The sequence below is a fragment of the Ursus americanus genome, chromosome 9 (genome assembly GCF_024610735.1).
Source record: "Ursus americanus isolate L20-20 chromosome 9, mUrsAme1.1.p, whole genome shotgun sequence".
NCBI lineage: Eukaryota > Metazoa > Chordata > Mammalia > Carnivora > Ursidae > Ursus > Ursus americanus.
Genome location: NC_142135.1, coordinates 16,956,226 through 16,981,600, shown reverse-complemented (window position 1 = coordinate 16,981,600; position 25,375 = coordinate 16,956,226). Strand labels below are relative to the sequence as shown.

General features: G+C 49.9%; 1 protein-coding gene and 1 long non-coding RNA gene across 5 annotated transcripts in view; one reads left to right on the top strand and one right to left on the bottom strand.

Moving 5' to 3' along the window:
* Positions 1-25,375, top strand: part of ZHX2 (zinc fingers and homeoboxes 2) — a 152,185-nt gene that overhangs the window by 19,323 nt on the left and 107,487 nt on the right. The window lies entirely within an intron of this gene.
* Positions 3,594-13,332, bottom strand: LOC123797741 (uncharacterized). 4 transcript variants are annotated; one of them, XR_015725717.1, is made up of 4 exons: positions 13,293-13,332; positions 7,861-12,138; positions 6,226-6,312; positions 3,594-3,853 (listed from the first exon to the last, which is right to left on the bottom strand). It is a non-coding gene; the product is annotated as an uncharacterized LOC123797741 (long non-coding RNA). The 4 variants fall into 4 exon arrangements; XR_015725716.1 differs by having other exon boundaries at positions 6,226-6,308; XR_015725719.1 differs by lacking the exon at positions 3,594-3,853 and adding an exon at positions 4,282-4,831.

Sequence of the window (25,375 nt, the reverse complement as noted above, 5' to 3'; positions counted from 1 at the left end):
GGGGGAGCGCGGCGGCTGTGACCACAGTCGTAAGTACCGAGGATGATGCCTGGCACGTAGTAGGACTCAGCACTGAGATGCCATGAATGAGCAAATGCTCCAGAGAACCCATCCTCACTGGTAGGTGTTCTTTGTTTTTCACTGCTGTCACTCAGTCATTCAACAAACATTCATTGCATGCTTGCTATGTGCCAGGGGCGGTGCTAAATGCTAGCGGGTGCCAAGCTGAGTAAAACTTGACCCGCGTCTTCTTGGCGCCTCCAGTCTCCTAGGAGGCAAATATGCAAAATTCGAGGTTGCCTGTAGACTGAGATCACTGCTAGACTGGCAGTGTGTAGAAACCAGCTAGAACGCAGACTCAGGAGTTCCTGAAAAGACACTAGAAAGGCGCCTAGTTTCGCTTAGTGAGCTGTTTTCCTTACATGTTGACACTTGACCACCACAGCGGCTGAGCAAACTGAGGTACCCGGAGGCCACATGACTTCCAAGAGGGGTCACCTGCCTCAGTGTAGCCCCCCGTCTGGACGCAGACCCGGATCTGCCTCCCTCGAAGGCCCATGTTCCTTCCAGCATCTGCTGCTGCATCGGGAGCCAAGACGAGAGCCCAGGATCCTGGGTTCCCTTGTGTGTGCAGAGCGCCTTCAAGCACCTGGGCCTGTGGAGGCTGCATGGCCCTCAGCCCATCCCACCTGAGGGGTGAGGCAGGCCTGGGACACACCAGCTCCCACGAGTCACTGCTCTGGGCTGCTCCGTAAGGGGCTGTCATCGCCCTGCACTTCAGGCCTGCCACTCAGGAAGCTAAGTGGGCTCGGAAACCAGAGAGAGCCCCCAAGCAAGGAAACCCAGGTGTCGGCAGTTAGAAGCGAGGCTGAAGGGCACTGAGGGGGGAAGGGCAAGGGGACGCCTGGCAGGGCACGGGCAGCATCTGCCCAGACCCAGAGGAGCACCTCGACTATCGTTTTCAGTTGTCAGTCTCGTTTTTGAGCACCAGTTGTATACGGAGCTGCAAGCTGGGTTTGAAGGTTTGAAGTAGGCACTCTGTCCTGAAGGAGCTGGGAGTCACAGACAGGGGACCAGAGCGCTCCCCGTGTGAGCCTCACCTCTGCAGATGCAGGCATGCAAATGTGCAAGTCCCAGCTCCCTGGCTCAGCATTCATGGCGCTTCGTGGCAGGACCCAGCCCCCTCTCGTCATCACCTCCGCCTGGAGCTCTCTGCTCCTGGAGTTTTGAACTGCTTGCAGCTCCCAAAAAAGCTGCTTCTCTTTCTCTTCTCCCTCTGGACCTTTACACATTTCCATTCCTCTTCCTCGTTCCCAGAATAACTCCCCGTCATGGATGAGTCAGGTTAATATCACCTCCTCCTGGAAGCCATCTCTGACTAACATGCCAATCCAGGTGCCCTTGGCTGTTGTCAAGGTCACTATTCTTCCTATCAGAGTAGTCATCACACCTTATCTGTAAGCCTTGGGGAAGCCGTAGATGCATGTGTCCTTTTCACTGGGCATTAAATTCGGCCTGGGTATGAAAGCTAGGCCTGAATTTGAAACTCAGCTGCACAGCTTCCTAATTGTAGGGCTTGGGTTGGACTTTAAGCCTTGGTTTTCATATCCTTAGAAATGGGTGCATAACGCTTCCCTCACAGGGGTGTTGTAAGCATTAGAGAAACTTAGGAAAACTGCCTAGAACACAGTAGATACCAAGTGAGGTATCCAAGTGAGGGTCCCTGCAGAAAATGGAGTAGTGAGGGAAGTTAATGAAGGGACCGGCTACAGGTGGGCGGGCAAGGGGTAAGCAGAGCCAACAAGAAGTGGAAAACCATGGGCTAGAAGCAGCTGAAGGGCTTACCTCCCCTAGGCATGAAGGGGTCAGGGGAGCGGTGGCCCCTGGAGCTTAAGACAGCCTGTCTTATGTGATAATAGAGAGTAAGAGCCCACGTTCACTGTGTGCCTACTACGGCCAGTCACTGTTCTAAATCATTTAAGCCACATTTATTGGTGGTGGTGGGGGGTTATTCCTATTTGTCCCATTTGGCAAATGGGAAAGCTGAGGCACAGAAAGATTCATTTGCTTATGGTCCTGAAGTGGGGGTGAGACCTCCCTCTCCTTTGACTGTCTGCTCGGTGCTGGTTCTTCCCACTGGTAGAATGCACCTCGAAGCTCTGGGGTGAGGTCACCTGCTGAGACAGCCCACAAGGGCTGCAAAGCAGAGTGGAGAAGGGCAGGGAGGGGTCCTGTGGGGCGGTTGGGCTGTCAGAGTATGGGGCAGGCTGGCTGCTAGGCGGGTGCAGATATTTCCCAACCGACTGAACAAAACACTGACCGATAACGAATTATAGCCATATCGCCTGGGCCCTAAATGGGCATATTTACTGAGTAATGAAATTGAAAATATCAGCCCGTTAAGCTTCTGGTAGTGTAGGAAATGGTTCGCTCCTAAGAGTTTTAATACTATTACATATTTGTTGAGTCGGTGAATTCCTTTGACATTTATTCAGGATTTCCAGACTGTATGGGAAGGAAGGTCAAGGTTATAGGTGGAGATAGAAAAATTGGGTTTTCCATTCGGATTGAAATGTTAGACACTTGTAGGTGGCCTTTGAATTTAGATCGAAAGTTTAGCGCTCCTGTCTGAGACCACCCAACCTGGACGCCACAGGTGATGTCCTGCCCGCTGTTAAGAGAGAGCTCACGGTACCGACACATGGGGCTTAGCGCAGACCAGGGTGTGGGAGGCTGGGCTGGCCATGGAAGGCTCAGTAGTAATGTAGCTGATGTTTGCTGTGCGATTCACATCCCGGCCTTGTCCCAACACATTAACACAGGTTTCCTCATTCAGTTCCCATAACTGCCTTCTAGGGTGGGTGCTGTTAGTACCCCCATTTTGCAGATGAGGAAACTGAGGCACCAGGAAATTAAGTAATTTGCCCGAAGTCACCCAAGTGATAAGTGGAAGACCCCTAATTCAAGTCGAGTCTGACTCAGAATACCATCTCTTAACTGCAGGGTTATTGCCTCTCTGTCAAATGAGGCCCTCTTATTTTTACAAGTGAGGCTCAGAGAGGGATAGTGACTTGTCCAAAGTCACCCAGCCTTGTTAGCAGGAGAGTTCCAATGGGTCTTAGGGACCGCTTCTGACTCTGAACCATCCCGTCGCCTTGGGCAGCTCACTTACCTCCTTTTCAGTTTACTTACTCATCTGCAAAACGGGGCTAATAATTATACCTTTGAGTACTTTTAAGAGACTGCTAGTCATGTCTGCGCCGACTCCTTCTAGATACGAGGGCCACACACAATGTACGGAGATGCCTCGGGTGCACTGCGGGGGGCTCGAACAGGGTTCTCATAAATAATCACAGTACGTATAAAGCACTGATCCTGGTCAGCAGAGTTCGGAGCACTCGCGTTAACCCACACAACTTGTCATTCATAATCCGTAATCCTCAGCACACTCCTTCCAGACCTACAGCTGAATTCTGTTATAGCGAGGGGAGTAGCTTGCCAGGGTATCAAAGCTAGTCAGTGCGCTAAGATTTGAACCTGACTAGTCTGGGTTGGAGCTCCTAACTAGTCGCTGTATTATGAACAAAGTTGGCACAGCACACATTCTCGGAAGCACGAGCTATGACCACAAAATAAAGGAAAAGCCTTTCTTTATAAAACCTGAATCTGGAAGAGACTGGTCCTTTTTTTTATTTGCAACATCCTAGCAGAGATGAGGATAAATGCCCTTTGTACCGTCTTCCAGGATAAGAGTGAGGAAGCTGCGAGAGGGCTGTGGGCCTCAGAGACCAGCCCTCGGAAGTCACGTTGGCAGTTGTATCGTAACAGAAGGGTATAGAGATGGCTGAGGTGGCTGGAAGAGGAAAAAAACAAACCATAGAGACTAGAAAGAAGTGCTGGAAACAAACCTCCCAGGGACAAAGAAAGCTCACTTATGTGTCATCCCATGGTATTAGTTATGTCCACCATGAGTGATTTGGGACAACAGGTGACTGCAGAAGCCATCGTGGGCCTGTGTGCCTGATGTGACCTGGGCCACATCCTTTACTAGGCCCCAGACAGGCCGGCTGCGGAGCGTGAAGTTCAAGAGCAGGACCAGGAGTGAGGCAGAGCTGAGTTTGAATCCGGACTCCCCCCTTTCCCAGCTGTGTGACCTGAGGCCGCAGGGTGCCACCGTCTCTTCATCTGTAAAGAGAGGCCGTCATTCTGTCTACGTCAGCCAGTATTTTTGCAGATTAGGGGAAATCTTATATTTGGAGAAGTGGCCACCAAAAGGAACAGAGTTAGAAAAGGTGGCCTCGGGGAGTATGTTGGAGGGGATTAGTTTTTATCGCAAGCTGGTGGTTTTCATTATAAGCCTCTGTAGTATTTCATTTCTTAATTATGAGCATGTATTTCTTTGCTAAAAATAGTTTTAAGGCATTTTACAAGAGCATGTAAACCCAGCACTGTGCCCAGTGCTTGGCAGATAGTAAGAGTTTAATAAATGCAGGCTGTTAATTTCTGGGTACCCAGATGACTTGCTGTCACTAGTTCCTGAATGCCCCAGGAAGGCAGGCCGGGCTTGCTGTTTCTGCTGAGAGCAGCGTAGCACTCCAGAATTATACTGGGCAAGGGGAACAGGTGTGGTTCAGACAGATCTCTTCTTGCCAGATGAATTGTTTTCCTTCCTGATCCTTACGCGAACTCACCCCCTGCCACCAGCTTGCTGGAGAAGGCAGCCAGGACCTCATCGCAGGTCTCACCTGGCCCCTGGACTTGGCTAGTGATGGGCTTAGTTGCCTTAAATCTCCAGGTTCTCTGGACTGTGTCCAAGGCTGTTTGACCAGGGCTGTGAGAGGGGAGAGTGGTGGTCAGTAGACCCAGGCATGGGCTCACCAAGATCAGACTGAATGAGATTTACTTCATTTTTTCGAAAATGGCTCTGGGGCTGGTAGATGAGGAAAATGCCACAAGTTGAGCCTCTCTGGTTTTTGTCAAGCTGTTTGAGAAAGCCACTCACGAGCTCCAGGGGAACATGATGGAGAAGTATTGGATGATGCCAGTGGATAAGTTTGCAGGTTAAATGGGCATGCCAAAGGGTGTCGACAGATCTGAGTAAAATTGTTTGGACTGAGGTTCCTGGTGCCCAGCCTGGGTCTCTGAGCTCGTGCCTATTCCGACCTAAGTGCTAGCCCTAGAAGCCATCCGGTGTCCTTATAAGCTGTGATGATACATGAAGACCCCACCCCTCTAAAAACCTCAGTTTCCTCATCTGTAAAATGGGGGATGGTAAGGCCTACCTCCCTGGTTTTGTTCTGAGGATTAAACACCTACCTTTGTTAGCTTGTTGGAAGGGCAAGGCAAGGAGAAAATCTGGTAGTAAATCGTGCCTGACACCTTGCAGACCTTCAGCCCCTGATCACTTGCATTTCACTGTGGTCAGAGATAACATGAAGCTGGGAGCCATGGTCGGTCTGTTGGCTGATAGACGCAGCCTCCCAGAAGATCTCAAGAAGAATGAGCTCAATCTAGTGACTTGTGGAACAGCCCCAAGTCCCACGCGAGTGAGAACCAGAGCCCCGAGGCACCCCGGATCCCGGGTGGGAAGAGCTCTGCGGACTGCAGGTCCGGGGTGGGGCGGCAGCGGGGAGAGGGATGGATAGCTATCCTTTAACAGCATCGGTGGCTGACTGTGTCCGGAGTGAATGAGCTGGGAACAGCACCTCTCTTCTGGGGCACGAGCCTCATGGCAGAATTGTGCTCAGTGTGGAATGTTGTCTGCTACGTGGGACAGCCACAAACTAATATGTCCAAGGAGAGTGACCAGGATCGTAGGCAATCTGGAACCAGGGAACATAAGGCTTCACTTGTTCAAATTTGGAATACTTGGTTGGAGTTTTAGGGGTCAGAAATGGCACAACCCTGTTACCTGACCAGGCTCAGGACCAATGAAGAGAGACATGGGAGGCAGACAGGTGGAGATCAAAATACACACTCTGTTCCCTGCAGAACCAGGCTAGTGAGCGGAACTTACACCCATCTGCCGGCGAGAAGATCTTTCGAACGCTCCCTGTCCTGCACTCCACACCGTAAAGAACCCAGCGAGGGAAGCGAGAGCCTGCAGAGCAGACACGCTTACTTAGGCCCGTTGCTGCTCTGTGATGGGGGAGCCAGAGCAGGCAGACTTCCTCTGTGATGCTTGCAGCTTAACTTCACCGAGTCGAGAAATGGACTGTGACTCACCTGCCAGCCAGATGCTTTACTCCACGTCCAGGCCAACATGGGTAAGGGGAGGGAAACTGGTCCAGGCTGTCTGGGTGAGGCTCCTTCCTCATGGAAAGAAGACAAGTGAGGAGTAAGAATCCCCCCTTCACATTTAGGAAGGATGCCCAAAATTCAGTAAGCACCTTCTTGGTGTACAAAGTACTCTCTTTTGTCATTCATTCATTCATTCATTCATTCATTCATTCATTCATTCATTCATTCAGTGAATCAGCAAATATTTACTGATCACCTAGAATGTGCAAGGTCATCTTCTAGGCTCTCAGGGAACAGAACCAAAAGAGACTCCCGCTTTTACGGAACTTACATTCTTGGCCTGGGAGGAGACCAACAATAAGTGATAATCACCATAAGTAAGAAAATCAGGTACTATGCTAGAAAGGGATAGTTGCTGTGGAAAAAATAGTAATCCAATATTTGAAAGTGGTGAGGGAGTGAGCCATGGGGCTGTTTGAGGAAAGAGCATTCCAGGCAGAGGGGAAAAGCTGGGGCAAAGGCCCTGTGGCAGGATGTGCCTGAGGGTGGGAGAAAAGCCGGGAGACCAACGTGTAGAATTGGATGGCCTAGGGCCTTGTAGGCCCGGCTCAGGACCCTTGTCCATCGTCACGTGGGGTGCGTTACTTGCTTCACAGCACATCATGGGGTGTGATGTGATAGTTCTTCCTATTATCCCTTTTTATAGATGAATAAACTGAGGTTCACAGCCACAAGCCCTCTATATTTTACAACTGAGAACATTATGACCCAGAGAGGAGTGACTTGCTCAAGGCCACAGAGTGGGCAAAATGGCACTGGGCTAGGACTTGGGCCCCCTGATTCTCATCCCAGAGCCCTTCCTCCCACATTTCTGCCCCGGAAATGAACTTCCTTTGAAGGAGGTCACCCTGGGACTCTCTTGCAGATTCAGATCTAGATCAGAATTTTCTTCCTAGTCAGGGGTTTGGCATGGAAAAGCTGTTAAGCATGCATGTTAATAAACACTGGATGAAGGGCACCTGGGTGGCTCAGCTGGTTAGGCATCCGACTCTTGATTTCAGCTGGGTCATGATCTCAGGATCGTGAGATCAAGCCCTGTGTCGGGCTCCACGCTCAATGGGGAGTCTGCTTGAGAGTCTCTCTCTCCCTCTCCCTGTGCCCCTCCCCGCCTCAAATAAGTAAATAAATCTTTAAAAAAAAAATAGAATAAACACTGGATGACGCAAACTCCATTGGCTGTAGTATGACCATTGTAGCCATTATAGTAAATTCTAACGTGCTGATTGCTTCCTACGTAAAGGTGTGAACTTATGACATGTATTCATTCATTTATTCCTCACTACCAACCTAAGGGATAAGTACTGTTATTACCTTCATGTTATAGTTGAGGAACTGAAGCACAGAAAGAGAAATTGCCCAAGGTCACAGCGCAGGTGAAGAAGAGCTGAGCTAGACTCAAAGTTCAGGCAGTCTGGCTTCAGAGTCCGTTCACCCAGATGGATCAGACCCAAAGGAGGTTACACCAGCTGCAGGATTTGGGGCACCAAAAGCATGTGTCCATTTCCCATGGGCAGCTGGGGAGTGGATGAGAGCCCCCTTTCACTTTTTCCACATTCTTACCTGGAAGATGCTCCTTTCTCGAAGCTTCAGACACAGGGATTTTCAGAGCTTAATTGGCAAGAAGGCTTTTAAGCACTGGCCTAGGAAAGAAATCCCAAGTAGATCTGATCTCTCATCCCCTCTGCGACTGCAAGTGTGATTGTCTGTGCTCGGAGTTATATTAGGAGAGAAAGAAGCCATCCCCGTGGGTGGAAAACCGGCCTCAGTATATGCTGATCTGTTCATAATAATGATGATGCGCGTTTCTGTGGTGCTTACACTTTCCAACAGGCTGTCACACTTGGTCATTATATCATTCAGTCCCACGAGGGTTCTCGGTTGTCACCATTTTGTAGATAAGGAAGAGGAGATGAATTGGGGGAAGATTACATGATTTGTTTAGTCACACTAGTGATAAGTGGAGAGAGACTTGTACCAAGTCCATATCCAAAGTTCTAGCTACCATTCTATGCCAGCTGAATGGCCACACTCAATTTATACCCTGTATTTATAACAGGTTTCCCCTGCTGTCCTGGAGCGGAGCGTTCCTATGAAACCTTTCGTAAGCAAGCTGAAATGGCATAAAGCAAAGAAGCAATTACCATTAACTTCTATGGGAGATTTTTTAGCACTCCCAGACCCCCAGAATCACCTCTCTTAGGCTTTTCTGATACCTTAGGACACATCTTGCTAACGGATGCACAAACTAAGTCAAGATAAAGCACAGATGCTCACAGACACAGCTCACGGCTCTGGTTGCATCAGGCACTGAGTGTAGGTTCCTGGGGAAGGAGCTGGGGGGGACCCCCTCCCCCTCCTCGGGGTCCGGACACCTCTGTAACCACCACTGCAAAACCAGTACTGAATGCTATCTTCACTTTTTGCCTTTTTTCCATAAAAGCCAAGGTCTTCTTTGGATTTCTTTCCATTAGTGAAACCAGGTACTAACGGAGGTCTTTCGTACCAGCCAAGTGGCCTAACACAAACTTTCACAAAGGGGATACCCGTATATTCTAGATGTGAGCCCTTCAACCCATCTTTTTTCCCTGAAAACAAGCAGAAAGAGCTGTGGCAAATTCCTGGGGGGTATTTACTCAAACTCAAAAGATACTGGAAAAACCAGTTTCTGGGATTGGGCCTCCACGAAAAAAGATTGTTCTTATCCCCCAGAATCTGGCTGGCTGTGTCTGTTTTACTGAATTAGGTTGCCGATGGATTGACACCCATTGGCCACGTTTAGGAGTTTGTGTTGATATTACTGTTGTGAAAAAGCACATATTGGTCCCCACCATCTATATGCCTGCAACTTTTTTTTTTTCCCCTCTCTCTTCCATTTCGTGCAACTTTTGCTTACAGACTACTTGGCATAATTGACACATTGGCTCAGGGCTCCAAGACTGCCAACTTGGAGCCTTGGATCAGTTAAATCAGTTATGACAGATGTGATTATTTACAAGAAAATAGAAGTCACTATAATTAGACCTTCTAAGGAGTACATTTGGGTGGAGAATGAGAAAGCGCAAGTCTAATCTGGCATGATGTGTTTGGATTTCAGCCTCGAGTAGGTTCTTCTGTGCGCTGTGAAAGAAGGTGTTGGGGTGTCTGACACCCTCCGCAGACACTGCCATTTATCAATTCTCATGACAGAGCTACTGATAGATGGAAAGGCGAGGTGGTAGAGTGAGCATTAGATTTGGCACGAGAAGTGGTTTCAGTTCTCAGCTCAGCCACTTGTCCTTACATCGATATCTTCTTTTTTTTCAGTCATACAATGGGGATAAAAAAAGAAGCCCTATCTCATCATAGCGTTGAGAAAATTAAAAGTGATAAAGTCAGACAGGTGTCTAGCATTGTGCCTGATATAAGGCATCACGCGCAAAGTTCCTACCCGTCTTGAGCATAACCCTCAGTCTCCTTGAGCCTCACCTTTTTCATTGGGAAACATAAGTGAAAACCATCTCATACGATGGATGTGAAGTCTGTGAAAAGGGCTTCGTAACCTTTTGTTGCTATTTCATGCTTCCATCTTTCTATTATTATTTTTTAATCTGTAATAGTTTGGATTTATTGCATGCATCATAGGCCAGACACTATAGTAAGCAGGGTCGGCTTCTCTGTTAGGCACATAGGCATAGTGCCTGGTGCTCACAATACTTTAAGGGCCCCAGAAAATGTTTAATTTTAATTTCCCTTAAAATCAGAAGAAAAAATGAATATAATAATAATATAAAAATAATAGACATAATGGTTTATCTGACCTAGATTGTATGCATCGTTACACCAATGTAATATTAAAACCTAGTTTGTTCTGTTTTTTATTTTGAGCTTTTTGGTTTTTGTTTTTTGTGGGGTTTTTGTTTTTGTTTTTTTAATGCCGGAAGGGGTCCACAAAGGCAAAAATATCTAGGGCTCACAAAAGTCGTAATGCACCTTTGGTTGTTAGGATCTTCATAAATGGTAGCCCAGTCTGTTCTCAGGAAGGCTTTTTTTTAATTGGCATTTTACAGATGAGGAAATTGAAGCTGCAGGAGGTTAAGAAACTTACCCAAAGCCACCTGGCCAGCAAGAGGCCGTATTTGTCGGATTGGGCTAACAGCTGTAACAACCCCTAGATTTTAATAGCTGAACACCTCAGGAGTTTATTTCCTGCAAACACAATTCAGCGTGTCTGTTTGGTAGGCAGTCTTCCACACAGTGATTCAGGGACCCAGGCTCCTTCTCTCTGTGGCTCTGTTTCTTCTCACTCCTGGAAGTGGTCCCCATTCAGTTGGTGGAGAAAGAACCTCAAGCGGATGGTTTTTCCAGGCCAGGCCTGGAATTGGCCCACATCACTTCTGCTGGCATTCCATTGGCCAGCGTGCAGTCACGTGACCACTCCTAACTGCAGGGAAGCCTGGGAAATGGAGTCCAGCTGCATGCATGCCTGGCAGGCAAAGAAGAACCTGGATACTGGGGAGCACTCTCAGTCCCTGACACGGTGACAGTGTTGGATGCCAGCCCACGTCTTTTGTACACAAAGTCCGTGCTCTTTCCACTCTATTTAGCTGATTCTTGTCACAAAGCTCCTTTATGGGCCCTTTTCTCCTGCCAGACTTGCCCACTTACTGTGCCCAGCACCAGACCTTTGCCTGCTCGGTCCCTGCTGCTGTGGTAGGTGCCGGGAAGAGAAATGCACTGGCAAGGAGCTCCTCTTACCCTGCAGCCGCACTCAGGCTAGCTTGAGAAGGCTGCAACCCAGTGCTACGTTCTCTGTATCTCCTGGTCCTGAGCCCACTAGCTGCTTCTAGTTCATGTGCTGAAGCCGGGGAATACCTCCTCAGTGTGAGAATAGGAGGCTGCACAGAAGGTTTCAGAGAGCAGGAGAAAAGAGGTTTGATCTGGGTTCTTGGCTAGACCATGAGCCTTGGGACCAGGTGATCTCATCACTCAAACGCCACCATCGTGGTATTGCTGGTTATTTGCCAAAAATGAATCGTGTGGCCTGCCCTTCATCTGTTAACTAATGTGTGTTGCCTTTGAACCCCATGATCCTAGAGGACAAAACTGCTGGAGCCAGCTGGAGGCCAGATGCCCTGTGGATGTTTCTATAACTGTTGGGCAAGCCCAGTGACCCTGGCAATGTTCCAGTAGTGCTGGTGTTGGTGGGCACCCAGGTCCTCCTGCAGGATCAGGCCAACACCATCTGTTAGGAAACCTCTGAGTTGCATCAGAATAACTCCCTCCTCCAGGAAGCTCTCAATGGTCCCTACCTGTTCAGAACTCAAGGCACTTGTTGCCATCCCACCTTAAGGTCCTGCATCGCCTCGTAACACTTGGCAGTTGGCACACAGCTCTTCTCTCGTTCCCTGTTAGTCTCTCACGCAGGCGCAAAACCCTGCTTAAAAATGTGTCTTGCAACAAGACTTGGCATCCAGGACGCGCCCTGGGAAGAATTTGTTTTTGTTTTAATGCCGAGGACGTTTGCATGAAAACAGGATCTTTGTTGCTTAGGAATTGATCAACTCCTGCTGCTGCTTTTCTCTGCTGAAGTGCCAGCCCCATATTTGTCGCAGGCAAGCAAGTAACGGTAGGGACAGTGGGACCTCTGCGGATAGAGGGTCCTGGCCCTACAGCGAGGGCAGCAGAGGCCACGGAGTCCAAAGAGAATCCGGAATCCATCCAAGGCTGAAAAGAGCTCACAGGTGAGAGGTGCCCTTGGCCGGCAAACCGCCTCACGAGTGAAGATTTTCCATGAGTCGAGTTTGTTCTAGATGTTCAGGGGAGAAGAGAAGGGGTGGTGCATTTAAGACTGGCCTCCACCTGCAAGGAATAAAAGTAACAAAGACGATGCAGGCGCAAGTGAAGGGAGCCGGAGCTTATAGCAGAGAGGTGGGAAGTAAGGAGCTGGACAGACTCGGGGTCTGCTCCTTACCCACAGAGGAAGCATGGACACACTGCTTAATGTCTCTGCACCCCAGTCTCTTCACCTGCAAAAGTACACCCATCTCTTGGGGTTATTATGAGGATTAAATGAGATGCTATATGTTAAGTGATTGGCATAGTAAGCGCTCAATAAAGCCAAAGTATTATTACTAATATTAAAAATAACAATTCATAATAATACCAGATGCTCTCCATCCTAAGGAAGAGATATCCAGATGGCCACAGAAGGCTATTTAGAGAAAGGACTCGAACTTGATTTGACACAGCTGTGTCCACTGCAGACGATTCTTGAGGAGGCTTTGGAAACACTGTCCAAGAAATGGAAGTAAAATCTCCCACATGAACGCGGAGGGGGGTTTCCAGCCCTCCTGCTCTGTACACTCCCCAACTTCCGCCACCGCCCATGTGTGGCCCCAGCCTGGCCTGACAGGCGTCAGCACAGAAGGGACAGAGATGAGAAAAGCCTGGGGTGACAACTCAACCGGTCAGGCCCTTCCTCCTGCCTCAGTGCTTGGCTTCCAGAGGGTAGTGGGGCGCTTATGTCCGCATGCCCAGAGAGGCTAGACACCTTTCTCTCTCTGTGCCCTGAACATATGCTAATCAAGGCCGAGAGCCTGCAGAAAATATCTGCTTGGCAAAGCCCCACTCCCTTGCCTTGGCTTGCCCACCCTCCCTGGGCTTCCCCTCCCATCTGCCCATCCAAGGGCGTCCATAAATCCAGCTTTCGGAGCCCTCAGGGGCTGGCAAGGCTGCCATGGACCTCAGTCACATCTCGATGGAAACAATTGAAAACCACTTGGCAAAAAGAAGGGGTGACCTAATGTTTCGTAGCAAGAATACATTTTTTCCTCACCATTCTTATTCAAGCCCTGGGGGGAAAGCCGGCTGCTCTCCAATTCCGTCAGGCTGGGACCTCGGGGATCCTTATTCCTTTCTCCCCTGTCTCCGACCACCCCTCAGGGAAAGCAAGCAGAGGCCAGGGCTGTGTGTGGCCCCCCGCTCAGGCCCTGGAGGAACAGATTGGGCCTTACCTTCCTGACTGGCCAGGCGGCCTCGGTTCTCTCAGAGGCGAGGCTATGGCCACAGGGGCCTGTGGGAGGCCCATATATGGAGCCTGGGGAATGTGGGCTATGGCAGGCCGCCTGGAAAAAATGGCCGTGTTCTGAGGGCCAACTCCGCCGAATTATAAATAGCACCGCCTCCCTCCCCTTCCAGCTTGCGCGTCTGTCACCGAGGGTTCACGGTTTAAGTTGGAGAGGACCAGACACGACAAGGGGGCAGGGAGTGGGGAGGAGGGGGAGAGGCCAGGTCACGCAGAAGTTTAGCTGCTGTCTTGAGACTGATACAGAGAACTGTCACCAGACCACGGGGCTGAGAGTGGGACACATTTAGAGGAGCAGACTGACTACTGATTTAACGCGTTTTTATAAGCCAAATAAGTATTGGGGGGAAACTAAGGAAACCTCTAAGGAGATGGTCTTAGAGTCTTTAAAACAGAATAATAATAATAACAATCAGTTGCCTCAGAATATGAAACCTTTCTCTCCGGCTCCAAAAGGTCAGCTCTTGCGGCTTCCAGATCGAAACCTGAGGACAGGTGCCCACAAAGGCCTATCCGTGGAGTCTGCTCCATAAGACTTCTCAGTGGGTTGTGTGTCTCCCTGACATGGAGGGAGCAGGGGCACTCACACCTTCTCCACAAATGTCTGCCTGTCTTGCCCACCACATGGAGGGTGATGAATTTGGAAGGTGTTAGAAAATAAGGAAATAAGGAGTGTACAGCTCTGGCTGTGGAAAGCACCCAGCCGTTTTCACTTGGGTTAGACTGATTGGTAGATGTTCCAGCAAATTCTGAGTTCTGGAGAGGGGTGGGCTGCTACTGCAGGGCCCTGAGTCCTCATGTGTGCCCTTGACTTGGGCTGTACTGGGTGATCCTGGGGCCCAGGGCCAGGTCTCCTGATTCACTGCCCAGTCCTCCATGGTCAGAACCCCACAGTTGGAACTCGGGGAGCGCTTCTGGGCACGATGGGACACAGGCACCCGGGATGTGTTGGAGGGCAGCACACCCTCCATGGGGGTCGGGGCCTCTTCTGCGAGAGAGAGGGCAGGGCTAAGCAGCGGTCCCTTGTGTCCTGTGCCAGCGCTTGTCGCCTTTGCGTGCATTTCAGAGATTTGGGCTTATTGATTGGTGTCTCCTGTCCTCCCTTTATAACCCTCACTCCATGCATGCCCTGCGGCTGCCTGTGCAGTCCAACGTTAGAAGAAAAATTAAAGAGGAACAGACAAACCTTTGTATCTTTTGGACACTTGTCAACAGAAGAGCGGCGGACCTCACAGGATTCAAGCAGCCAGTCGACATGAGGTGTGAGTGGGTGGACATTGGAGCTTGCCCTGCCCTCGTGTCAGATTTGGAAAGCCCGTCTTAGGGAGTGGCTTGAAAACTGCTTCTGGAGCCCGGGTGGGGGAAGTGCCTCCGAGGCGGAGGGCCCGGCTCCCACTGCGAACAAAAAGTAGCTCCGCTGTTACCTGGGTTAGGTATGAGACTGCATCATTTGAAAAGGGACGTCTGGCCCTAAAAAGATTGGAAACCAGTATTGTGGCTCACAATTGTGTCATTTTAGTGCTGAGTAAATGAAAGAGAGGGAAGGGGTTTTTCCCAAAGTCAGCCCAAGGTCAAGACCTTGGCTCAGGGCCAACTGCTGTGTGATTGTGATTCTTGTCCTAGGAAGGGAAAGCCCGGAGGGTTGGGGGGGGGACAGAGCGAGCATCTTATCAACTCCCTTCTTTTGTGGGTAACTGAGGCCCAGGGCCCAGGGTGGGGAGGGGGTTTGTTCAAGGGACAGTGAGTGGCAGACCAGGGACTTGAAGCCACTGCAGGTGCTCATAAAAGAGGCATGATGAGCCATAAGAACCCCAAACGGTGGTGTTTGATCCGGTCAAGACAGCCTCCCGGAGGAGGTGACACTGAGCTGCGATGAAAAAGATGACAGGTGACAAGAAGGTGGTGAGGGGCGGGAGAGCGTCCGAGCGGAGGAACCACACAGGTGCTTGGTCAGGTGCTCCCCACGGCTCGGGAAAGGCGGCAGCTCTCATGGGAAGACCTCCCATCTGTCTGTGTTGACCTCGCGCCTAGGGAAGGAGCAAGGTGAGCGGCATTACCACCTGCCAGGTGAGGCCCCGTTCTGCGGGCGCTCAGCGCGGTCCTCTGGCCGACCTGGAGCCCAGCTTCTCCTGCACAGAGCCCTCTCCTGAGAGAGGCGTCTCTGCCGAAGCCCGGGCAGGATGGCGTGCTGGAAGGCTTTGCTGCGGCAGGACTTGAATACATAATGTGCCTCGTCTGATTGGAGCTGTGAGAAAGTCCAGACAGCCTTCTCTAGACAGGAAAGGACATTGCAGGGACGGTGGGGTTTGTTTGCAGTGAAACTCCCTGTGGCCTCGAGGAGAGAATATTAGTCTTTTTCTCAGGCTGTGCACTTTGCGTGCGTATAGGCCCTGAGTCAGGGTCCAGATCTTGTTTCTGGGGCTGGGTGTACCGTTCATTCCTTTATCAGAACTGGGAGGGGAGTTGGGTAAAGATCCCCGGAAATGTGGACATTGATTGCTGTCACCCAGATACAGTTTAAAAAGAAGGACATGTTCTTTGCAACATAAAATCCTAGAAAAAGGATTCCTGTTCTTATATTCTGCTCTCTGGGGAGAACTAGCATGTGCTCAGGCCATCTTGTCTAATCATGGGCTTACTGTATTCTCAAGCTTCGTGAATCCCGCAGAACTGAGGGTGATTCCAGGACAGCCCAAGAAAGTATACAGGGCTTTACTACCCCAGAAGCCAAGCAGAAACCTCCCAGTCACTCCCACTTTCCTTTTTTTTTTTTCTTTTTTTAAGTAGGCTCCATGCCCAACTTGGGGCTTGAACTCACGGGCCCATCACCCCGAGATCAAGAGTCACATGCCCTACTGACTGAGCCAGCCAGGCGCCCCCTCCTACACTCCGATATGCATTTGGAGGAGGGACTCCCGTACAAAATGTCTTACTTGGCATTCATGAGATTCAGTCTCTATGCTGACGTGCTAGCCTCGGCCCTGTGGGAGTGTACGGATGCCACCTTCACGCCTCAACTGTCTCTGTGCCGGTGTTTCTCAAAGTGTGTTCCAAGGAGCAGGAGTCCTGCATGATGCTCTGTGACAAAGGGGTTCCATGGTCATGTTGGTTTGGGAAATGCTGCATACCGACTCACCCTGCACATTAATTCTCTGCTCACATATCTACCCCAGATATCTTCCCAGACCATCATTACAATCACCATCAACACCTGTTCCCATACCTGATGTTTCTCAGAGTCCTTCCATGTCCTGATTTTATATTTGTCTGTTGAGTTTCGTATTGTCTGTCTCCCCCACACTAACAGTTCTCCACACACGAGGGACTTTGCCTGTTTTGTTCAGTTCTGTATCTCTTGTGTCTAGAACACTGCCTGGTTCAATAAAATAACGTGTCATTGGACAATGAGCACATGAACCAATTAATATTTCCAAACCCTCAGGACTCCTCTATATAGAATTTTGTTTAATTTTATTTAACTCGTTTTCATACTTCTTTCCCCCTTTTCTTGAAATGCCCAGCTCTTCTCATCACATAGGCCCAGGTCAAATTTGACCCTGGGTGGCCAGCCCTGAGCAGTAGCCAGCCTCCCTGCCCCGCACTGTCTTATCACCAGATTGCATTTTCGTCCTGGTAGAATGACCAACGGAAACTGGCTTGTTCTTAGTTCTCTGTGCGTGGGTTCCCTCCTCTGATCCGAGCTCTGTGAGGGTAGGGACATCATCTGTCCTGTTCACCACTGGCTCCGCAGAGCTCAGAACAGTGCCTGGAAAGTGCTGGATAATGATTTGCTGCACAAATGGCCCTCTGCCAACTGACCCTTATCCACAGCCCATAGAACTTAACTCCACCAAATACGCTTCGGGACAGGCCGTTTTCTGTCAGCCCCCCCAACCACTCGCCAGTTATTACACCACAGTGGCTACTCTACTCCTCTGAAAATCTCCAAGTGTCAGAACCAGAAGGGACATCAAAGAGCATCTACCCCCAGTGATGTTGGGTTTGTTTGTTTGTTTGTCTGTTTGTTTGAAAGTAAGCTCCAAGCCTGACATGGGGCTTGAACTCACGACCCTTTGATCAAGAGTCGCATGCTCCACCAGCTATGCCGGCCATCCCTCCCACCCCCGCCATGCTCTTGTCTTTCCGAGGGAGGAACAGGGGCTTTGAGAGAGCAGATGGTGCCAGTTCAGGACCGGTCCCCAGGGCGCCTGTGTCTTACTCGGGTTTTCCTCGTGCATTCATTTCACCTCGGGCTGCAAACAAACTTGGTAGAGGTCAGAAGTCTGAAATGGGTCTCACTGGGCTAACCAAGGTGCTGACAGGGCAGTTCCTTCTGGAGGCGCTCCCCTTCTGGGGAGAATCTGTTTCCCTGGGTTTTCCAGCTTCTAGAAGCTGCCTGTATTCCTTGCCTCATGGCTCCTTCCTCCATCTTCAAAGCCAGGTATGGCCTGTTGAGTCTTTCTTGAACTGTGTCGCTCTGACTCTGAGCCTCCCACTTCTCTCTTTCACTTCTGTGGACTTTTGTGATTCCATGGGGCCCATCCGGATAAGCCAGGATGATCTCCCCATCTCTACATCGGTAACCTAATCACCTCTGCAAAGGCCCTTTTGCCGTGTAAGATAACATATTCACAGGTCCCCGGGATTAGGACGTGGACATCTTTGGAGGGGGCGTCATTCTGACTGCCACACCTCCCATCACAGGTCCCCGGGATTAGGACGTGGACATCTTTGGAGGGGGCGTCATTCTGACTGCCACACCTCCCATCACAGGTCCCCGGGATTAGGACGTGGACATCTTTGGAGGGGGCGTCATTCTGACTGCCACACCTCCCATCACAGGTCCCTGGGATTAGGACGTGGACATCTTTGGAGGGGGCGTCATTCTGACTGCCACGCCTCCCATCACACCCTCTGCCTCTTGGAACACCCTCAGGCAAACGCACATTCTCTTCCCCTCCATGTTGCCTCAGCACTTACTTTCTTTTTTTTTTTCCTTAATATTTTATTTATTTATTTTTCAGAGAGAGAAAGCACAGCTGGGGGGGGCGGGGAACACAGCAGGCAGAGGGAGAAGCAGGCTCCCTGCTGTGCAAGGAGCCCGATGCGGGACTCGATCCCAGGACCCTGGGACCATGACCTGAGCCAAAGGCAGTTGCTTAACCGACTGAGCCACCCGGGCGCCCCACCCCAGCACTTTCTGTAGTTGTTGTTACATCACTTTAGAGTCACTTTAGAGTTCTGTGTCTGGCTGCCTGGCTAGGCCATGACTTCCTCATGGGCGGGGCAGTCAGCTCTGGGCCCAGCCATTAGCATGCTCCTGGGGCTTGGCTGAGATGGACCTACTCCATTTACCGCACCAACCCCCTGCTTGCATTCAGTGGCCTGGAAGGGCCTCCCCGCAGGTTCCGATGATCGAGTTTTGCCATGGGATCAGTCCTCAAAGAGATCAAGAGAGACCCTGGCCACAGCCAGGTTTTTAGTCTTCTGCCGTATTAGAGTATGAAAAAAATGTGCCAACTGATTACAGAAATCGTGGATCTGTAAAATATTTAAATCAACAGGTTAACTCTTTTGACATCCAAAATGCTCTGCTGTAGAATTGTGAGCTTAGATACAAGGTTTATATTAAAAATACTTTAATTCAGGCTATTGTACAGGTCTTACAGGCCCTACTTCAGACTGCCACACACAGTCGTGTCAAAAGTTTCCATTTACGCCCTTTCGTGGGTGAGAGGTCTGGTCTGAGCAGCCTTCCCAGTCACACCGCCAGGCCTCCAGACCCGGGGAGAGGTGATACTTGGAATAAAGGCTGAAGGACAAGCTCCTAGGATGCAGTTTAATATTCAGGATCAGACCTTGGGTGAGTCACATTCTTCATCTGTTGTGCCCTTAGCAGTCAGCGAGGGGCTTGGAGCCCATGACTTCGAGGTTCCCTTTTCGCCAGCATCCTGTTACCTGGAGGGATCTATGATCCGTGCCGACACCTGGCTTCTGGTTCTAATGTAGCCATGAGGGCGGTTTTGCTTTGACCTGAGCCAGTAAGTGATTGCTACACTGTCCTTCCTTTCACGGACCTCCTAGCAGGTTCCTTCTGCTTGCCACAGTATTCTCAGCCTGGCAGAGTCCTAGCGCACTGGATGCTGGCACCCCAGAGAGACCCTGTCCTGTCTCCCCATCTGAGGTCCAGAGAGAATGAACTGCCTTCTCCAGGTGTTCGGGTTGGCACTTGAACCCCGGGTCTCCCAGCTGCCTAACCCCTGGTGTTTCTGCTATGCTGTATCAGGCTGGAAGAGCGAGGGAGGTATCTTATCTACAGTGAGTGCAGCCGAAAAAAGCATGAGAAGCCCTGATTTTGAAGCATCTTTGATGGCTTTTAGAAAGAAAACAGGACCCCCAAAATCATAAACAGTTGCAAACAATTTGTATGTTTACATGTTATGTGCTTTTCCGTGTCTGTGTTCTGTTTTATAATAAAAATACATTTTAAAAGTCACAAAATGGACTAAACGGGGTTTCAGGTCCACAAAGTAGCCAAGACCCCCCTACTCCCTTTCTGAGCTCCTTCGGGCTACTCTTATTCTACCCCCCACCCACCCCCTTCCTCCAGCCCTTCTCTCCACCATGGCCCTGCATCACCGACGGCCCCCATGGCTCGGGCTGGTCCATCCATCCAACCATTCATTTGCTCGTCCCTCCATCAGGTCCTTAGGATGGTCCTCCTGTATTGAAGGCACTGTGTACCCCCAGGTTGCCCTTCGTGACACACAGTGTGATATGGTAAAAACAGCCCAGACCCTGATGTCCATCAGAGACCTGGACATCTTTGGCAAAGTAGGAGGCCTATCCTATGTTAGGCTTGCAAACTCAAATGAGGACAGAAGTCAGGCAGGTAGAGGGAATGAAGGAGGCAAGCCAGAGGTACGGAATAGGGAGTAGTAGCACCTTTGGCGAAATAAGAGAGTCCATGCCCAGTCTAAAAGGGACACCTGCCACGGACTGATTCCCACGCAGGCATATGGATTCAGTGATGCCAGAGAGCCCCTTTTAATTTTTTCAAGGAAAGTTGGAAATCTTGATTTTTAAAAGACACTTCCAAAATGTTGAAAACATCGTATAGGTCAAAGAAAACATGTCTGAGGGCCGAATCCAGCCCAGCCACCCGTTTGCAAGCCCTGGACCAGAGACTTGGGTAGATTACACTGCAGCTCTCCCACGCTGATACGAGGGGATGCTGCCATGCATACCGCGCTTTCTTTGTGCCTGGACGTGTGTTTCGCTCGCTGCAAGCAAGCCATATATTGTCCCTGGGGGATAGCTGGTGCTCAGTTACCGATAGCCATGAATGACTGGATCCGTGTGTTATACTCCTCTGTACCCCACACGCCAGGACTAGCACATGCCAGGACCAGCACAGACAAAGGTGTACCCAGTAGTTTCTGCTTACTAGATAAGCAAGAACTGCACCCTTTAACGCTATTGTGGCATTGGTTAGGAAGTAGACTGACCTACAGCCTCTAAGAGAGGCCCCTAGTCTGTAGTTTATGCTCCTAATGGAGTTTGTGCAGGTAGAAATGGAGTCCTGCTGGGTTAGGCCATTCGTCAAAGCCCCCCATTCCCCCCCCCCCCGCCCAAATTAATGTATTCCTTCAAGCCCTAAACGTCTCTCTCACCCTTTCCTCATTCCCTCCTCCACTGTCCCCTACACACCAGGAGGAGGGGACAGCCAACTGAAGGACGCATCTCACTTACGAGGGGCGGGACTTGGGCTTTGGGCAGCAGAGAAGCCCATTATGCCCCAAATCTGTGGCTGCGAGGGTGATGGCACCTTGCTGCAGCTGAAGGCATACAAAGCAGCACTTGAACCCGGTGGCATCGGCCCGCTTTTCTTCACTGGAGGGAAAATGAGCCATTATTCTCCCCGTGCCCCATTCCCACCAGCTCCCCGCTTAACCCCCAAGCAAGAGAGGCCCCACTTTCTAGCAGGTTTCTCCGCTGGACACTCCAGCAATATATTAGCATATTTTGCATTAAAAAGGACTTGGAAAATGAATTAAATGATTGGCATGGTGTTTCAAAAGGGTTTTCCAAACTACTAGTAATTGTGCGGTTTTAAAATTCACCATTCCTGTCTGAAATGCCCTGGGCCTGGCAGCCAACTTAATCGGGAGACATTGTACCAGGCAGGGCGGATTTTAAGGCTCATGATACCCAGTGATTGCCCGAACAGTACCTGGAGACTTGCTAAAGAGAACCTTGTCCTAGTTTTTCAGCCGAGCTGGCAGTTCATTCTCCTTCCTTACAGAGCTGAGATTTATGCCAATTCAAAATCTCCTTTTATGAGAGGGTCTGGGTCAGCCCAGGAACAGTCGGCTGAGGCGCCAGGCAGTGTAGACAGTATCCAAATCTAGACAACAAGCTAACGGAGGTGGAGCTTGGGGGCAGGGGGCTAGGTTAGTCACTTATGGCACTGCTCTGGCCATGGGGGCTCTGTGTAGGGGCATGAGTGTGGTGGAAGCTTCCAGAACGTGCTTTGGGAAGCGCAGATCTGGTCCAACCTCTTCATTTCTCAGGTGAGGGAGAGGAGACCCCAGAAAGACTATTACTTGCCCAGGGTCACAGACCATTTTTACTCTTCCTTAAAAAGTTGGGAGTCAGATCCCCTGACTCTAAATCCAGGTTTGTTATTTTTACAGGTCCATAGAGAAGAAACATTAAGGGGTTCCTGGCTGACTCAGTCACTGGAACGTGTGACTTGATCTCGGGGTTGAGGGCTGGAGCCCCATGTTGGGTGTAAAGATTACTTAAAAATAAAATCTCTTTTAAAAAAAGAAAAAAAATTAATCGGGAAGTAGGGGTGTGGAGTTGGCTAGGATTTGAAGGGGGAGATTAGGAAGTCTGAGATGGAGGAACATAGAAATGACAAGTTGTGGGACAGCCTCAGGCCTTTTGGAATAACAATTGTTATTAATATTATGACTAATCATGATAATGATAATAGTTGCTAACATCCGTGTGCTTTCTCTGTCCCGAGCACTGCGCCAAGTGCTGTGCCTGTGTGACCGTGTTTAATCCTCCCAACAGCTCTGTGAAGCCAGTTAGTACCAATATAGCCCTGTTTTACAGATGAGGAAACTGAGGCTCAGAGATCAAGCAACCAGCCCGAGGTTACCCAGACCAGCTGCAGCAGCAGAATCTTTAGAAGAAAAGGAGAGAATCCATAAGTCAGTGACACAGAAATGGCAGTAACGAGGCCCCCAGCTCCCGGACAGTCTTGAGAACAGACGCAGGATGAGGGCGAAAGGAGTGGGGACACCGCAGAGCACCACGGGCTCCTGGCAGGAAGGTGCCGGCAGGGGAGCAGAGTGAGGTGCAGGGCGGGAGTGAGACTCCCATGTCAGTGCAGGAGCAGCCGTGACCCAAGAGCAGAGGCACAGACCTGGAGCTCAGGAGAGGAGTGGAGCAAAGATTCCCGGTCTTTCGGGAACTGGAGACGGAAGAGAGAGAGAATGCCTGGAGGGAGAGAGAGTGTGTGTGTGTGTGTGTGCGCGCGCGCGCGCGGGGGTCCTCCTTCTACACACACACACACACACACACACACACACTCACACTCACACATCCCCCCAGGAGTAACTTGTAAGAGAGAGTGTGTCCTCAAACTGGCTTAGCCAGGGTCATTATGTAGAAAAGGGAGAGAGGCCTGGTCAGCAGGGACGCTGGAACCGGGGAAGACAGGGACAGCCATGACCCACGCCCGCGTCCACCAGTGTGGCTAAAGTGATCTCAGGATGAGTCATCCTGTAACTCCCCTTGTCTGAGCAGAGAGCCCCCCACGCAGTCGAGAGAGAACTGTTCGAGGTGTAGCCGTAGGCGATGTCCTGAGGCGGCCCCGTGGGCCGAGGTGAGCTGAGGTGGGCTACGGGACCAGAGGCGGGGGCTGCCCTGAATGGCTGAGTGGTTCATGTCATCGCGTGGTTTTTTCCTTCCCTTTCCCGGGGCTGTGGATCGTATATGTCAACGGGCTCCTGGATGACTACTTACAGATCACTCTCCTTGGGGTATAAACAGAGCACAGTGGGGCTGGGCGTGTACTGGGGGCTGGCTTTTATTTTTACGCCGAGTATCCAGAGATGGCAGATAACCATTCATACATCCTACAAATTGACGGTATTAATCTTTTTTTTTAAAGTCATGAAAACACTGCATTTCAGCCAAAAAGTTAGAAAACGTTTACTTAACTCTGAGCCAGTGATTGAATAGAAAGTTACACAACTCTTTTAATGGTGTGTAAGATTAGCTGCTCGTATGATGCAGTAGGTAAAACAAGGAATATATAAAGTGCATGTGTGGTAGCATAACATTGTTTAAGGAATCCGGACATGCCCAGTGTCAGAAAGGTTAACTAGAATGTCCAAAGTCACACAGCTGGTAAGTGGCTGAGCCAGGATTCACCCCAGAGTATGTTGTTCTAATCACCAGTTTACTATACCACAGAGGGCATCTTATAATATGTTTTAAGTCCAAATCTAAAAAATCCAAAGTATTTGGATTAACTGTGCAAAATTTGCACTTAAACAAGGCCTGTTACCTTTTACTCTCATTAAAGGACCTCAAGAACTTACAACAGTGGTTAGAATTTCTGTACTTTTTGAACATTCATTTAATGTGCTGACAGTCCCTTTAAAAGGATACACATGTATCCAAATTCATATACATTAGAAAACAAGAGTAAGAACAATGTGAAAACTCTCCCACCTCATTCTAGGAGCTGGGCAAGAAAGTCTCTCTGCTTGAGCTCTCTTGGGGACTCAGTCCATTTGGGCTGCTATAGCAAAAATACTCTAGACTGGGTGGCTTGTGAACCACAGAAATGTATTTCTCACAGTTCTGGAGGCGGGTAGTCCAAGATCAAGGCTCTGGTGGATTTGGTATCTGGCGAGAGCCTGCTTCCTGGGTCACGATGGCTGCCCCCTTGCTGTGTCCTACATGGCAGACAGGGTGAGAGGTCTCTCTGCGGGCTCTTTTTTAGAAGGACATGAATCCCATTCATAAGAGCTTCACTCTCATGACCTAATCATCTCCCAAAGTTCCCACCCCCAAATACCATCATCTTGGGTGTTAGGATTTATCATATAAATTTTAGGGGAACACAGACTTTCAGTATAACAGGAACCAAACATTAAAGACTGGTTCCACCTTTGAGTGCTAAGGAACGTAGGGTTGGAAAACCAACATACAAGCAAAGTCATGGGCCAGCAGTCGCAGGGCAATAACTCCAGGAGTCGAGGGCTCTGAATTTTAAGAGTGGCAAAAGGATACAAAATAAATGACCCCAGATGGCATTCATCTTGACAGGTTTTCTGCATATAGAAGGTACATTTGGAAGGAGGACTGGCGTCGACAGATTGTAAAGGGGAACTCTGTGGGTGCTGAGGACGTGGGTTCGCTGCTCCAGACAGGGAGAATCTGCCATGTGGAGGGACTTGATCACATTCAATTTTGAGCATGACTGAGCATCCAAAGGAAATGCACCCGAGCACCGGGTCCCGGACCTCTCTCCGGTCTTATCGAATAAGCTAGCCCTGTTGCCCCCCAACATCCTTCAGAGGCCCACCCTCCTTTCCAAAATGAGACCCAGTTGAGTGAGGTCTCCTGCTCGTCCCCTCATTTGCATTTGGTGGTCAGAGCTGGTCAGAGTGTAATTCGGATAAATTACTTTGGCAAGTTCCGAATGGGTTTCCAGGTGGGGAATGCTGGACGGAGAATTTGAGATTTAAAGAACGCATTTCAGAAATGCCATCACATTAGAGCTTCATTTCAGTCCCTTGGGGTGGCCACCAAGTAAACAGCTTAATTTCCATCCCTGTTGGAGGTACAGAATGCAGCATTCACACTTGCCAACAGATAAATGTCTCCTGTCTCTGGCGGTGCTTAATGGCTTTTAGTGGCATTAAGGCTGGGAAGAAAGGGACTGACTTTCTCTTATTGGGTAAAATTGAAACACCAGGGACA